General features: G+C 47.0%; 1 non-coding gene across 1 annotated transcript; it reads right to left on the bottom strand.

Annotated features, from left to right (window-relative positions):
• Window positions 1-614: 614 nt before the first annotated feature.
• LOC112580746 lies at window positions 615-748 on the bottom strand. The gene has a single exon (XR_003105082.1). It is a non-coding gene; the product is annotated as a small nucleolar RNA SNORA76 (small nucleolar RNA).
• Between the last annotated feature and the right edge of the window lie 2,347 nt (window positions 749-3,095).

The raw sequence follows: 3,095 nt of genomic DNA, 5'->3' as shown, positions 1-3,095 counted from the left end.
TCCCAAGAGGGTGACAGGATCATGAGGAGGAGACTGGGACAGCAAGGCCTTGGGACCCACCTCACCGCACCCCACCCCCTCCCCCCCCGCCCCCGCCACCGCACATACACACACACACACACACTCACATTGTGCTTCAGCAAAAGCAGCTCTGGTTTCCATCTACTTACAGATTCCATGGGGAAGAGAAGCTTCCCTGCTCAAAAATATCTGAAAAACACTGGTATAGCCCATGTGATTGGACTTTGATTTGCAGAAGGGCAAGAGGTCAGAACGGTACCACTCATTAACCCCTCATACCTGGCACAGTGCCATAAAATTAATTAGGAAGTGCCTCAAGGGCACCAGGCAAGAAGTGCCAATAACCTGGGCCCTGGGCTCAGCTTCAGTACAAACCAGTTAGGCAAGTCCCTTCTCTGAGCTTCAGTTTCCTCATTTTAAAAAAGGAAATTGGCGGAGATGACACTCTGACTCACAGGGAAGACAAGGACCTGTGGGGCACTAACAGAGACTGCAGGATCCTCAACATTTTCTGAAGAAATTTCCACCTTAGCTTTCAGGGCTGAAGGCTGAGTGGCCTCAGCCCCTCAGCCACTGGCAGCCCAGGCACTGCCCCTCAGCGCTCCTGGTTAAAAGGGCGATGCTGTGGGCCCAGATGACCCGGTTATGCCCAAGCACTTGATCTGGCGCTGCAGCCTGACTCCCGGTGCCAGTGCCGTGCACAGGGGCGAGGGCTCAAAGGCAGCTTGTTAGAAAACATGTTTTTATATATATTAAGACATTGAGTTGTGCTTTGAAGTGTTTGAAAAAGGAATTTGCATGTACTTTTATATACATCTATTTTTATTTCATTATTAAAATTTTCAACTGTTTTAGCCAGCTTAGGCTAAGTCATGCTGCAATAACAAATGCTCTCAAGCCTTGTGGATGAAACAATAAAAGTTAATGTCTTGCTCAAAAAAAAAAAAATTAAAACAAAAACAAGGGGATTGGTCCTAAAGACTCTAGAACAGTACTGTCCAATAGAATTTTCTAAGAGGATGGAAATGTTCTACATCCGTGATGTCCAATATTGCAACCACCAACAGTATGTGAATAGTGAGCAGCTAAAATGTGGCTACTGAAACCAAGAAACGATTTTAAATTTTAGTCCACTTAATTTGCACAGCTGTATGTGGTTACTGGCTACCATATTGGACAACCCGGCTCTGTAACATGGTCTCCAAGAACTCTTGCAGCTTTGGCATCCTAGAACTCTCTGAATAACCCTGCATTCACCTCACTACTCCCACCAAGCATTGTGATTACAAATCCCTCCCATTAACACACACATAGATGCTGAAACTAAAACTCCAATGCTTTGGCCACCTGATGTGAAGAGCCATCTCACTGGAAAAAAAAACCCTGATGCTGGGAGAGATTGCAGGCAGGAGGAGAAGGGACTACAGAAGATGAGATGGTTGGATGGCACCACCAACTCAATGAACATGAGTTTGAGAAAAATCTGAGAGATAGTGAAGGACAGAAGAGCCTGCCATGCTGCCATCCATGGGGTTGCAAAGAGTCAGACACAATTAGCCACTCAACAACAACCACAACACACACACACAGGCACACACACAGCCCTGAATTTAAAGGACAAAAGTTAGCTGCTGCTGCTGCTGCTAAGTCACTTCAGTCATGTCCAACTCTGTGCAACCCCAGAGACAGCAGCCCACCAGGCTCCCCCATCCCTGGGATTCTCCAGGCAAGAACACTGGAGTGGGCTGCCATTTCCTTCTCCAGTGCATCAAAGTGAAAAGTGAAAGTGAAGTTGCTCAGTTGTGTCTGACTCTTAGCGACCCCATGGACTGCAGCCCACCAGGCTCTTCCGTCCATGGGATTTTCCAGGCAAGAGTACTGGAGTGGGGTGCCATTGCCTTCTCCGTATCTTCCTCCAAATGAACAGTAGGTGTCTCCCTTACCCTGAAACACGGACTGCTGCAATTATGTCAGAAGCTTCGGCGATTAAAGCAGCCGTGGTCTTTGCCAGAGCACTGTCAGTCAGTTGTAACTAGGCCCAGGAATCGAGTCACTCTATGGAAACTCCCCTATATGCCAGACTATTGGGCAGTCACCCCAAGAAGCAGAAAGTCGGGCTTCTTAAAGGCCCCCCAGGCAGCTGCCCAGCCAGTCACCACCAGAGGTTTTCCCCTATCCCCTGAGCCCAGGGTCCTCTCCACACTTCCTCATAGATTCCCACACTTCATGGAAAAACAGTCACAAGGAAATTGTAAATTGGTATGTATTTGTCCAAGATGACATTCTGAAAATTAATTTTGCAAATTCTCCTCTAGTCTCTGAGTCATTCCCAGGACTTCATGTCTAACTGTCCTCCCACTACAGAGACAGAAAATGTAGCCACAAAGTAAATAAATGGATTAGAGTGGGGACAATCCACAGAGAGGGCTTCCTGGTGACTCAGTGGTAAAGAATCTGCCTGCCAACACCGGAGACACAGGTTCAATCCCTGGGTTGGGAAGATCCCCTGGAGAAGGAAATGGCAACCCATTCTAGTATTCATGCCTGGGAAATTTCACAGACAGAGGAGCCTGGCAGTCCATGGGGGTTATGAAAGGGTCAGACACAACTTAGCGACTGAATAGTAGCAATATCCACAGGGCACTGAGAGAAACAAAGACAAGATCCAGATTTTCTGCAGTTCTCCAGCCTTTGTACACTCAGACTGAGCTGGATTGACCAGCTCCCTCATTTTAGGGAGCTAGTTTTAGATATCACGGTTGTTTAGACGTTGGGCAAACATCACCATCGCTCAGGTATCACTGTCGTATATACGGCACACCGCACAGTGATTAAGAGAATGGGCTCTGGTGTCGGCCTGGATCTGCATTCCAGGAGCGCAGTCAATGAGCTCTGTCATTTAACCTCCCTAAGCATCAGTGTATAAAGAGGGTAGTTGAGAAAGCTGCAGGAAATAATCACAGTGGCAGACTTCTGCTTATATATTAGTTAAGGATAATTAGTTCTTTCTTGTAATTCAGCTATATGATAACTGCTGTTCCATCTTACTCTTTAAAAACGGTGCCAGCAACTTA

This window comes from Bubalus bubalis, chromosome 19 (genome assembly GCF_019923935.1).
Source record: "Bubalus bubalis isolate 160015118507 breed Murrah chromosome 19, NDDB_SH_1, whole genome shotgun sequence".
Classification (NCBI taxonomy): Eukaryota; Metazoa; Chordata; class Mammalia; order Artiodactyla; family Bovidae; genus Bubalus; species Bubalus bubalis.
This window is presented reverse-complemented; position numbering and strand designations above follow the sequence as displayed.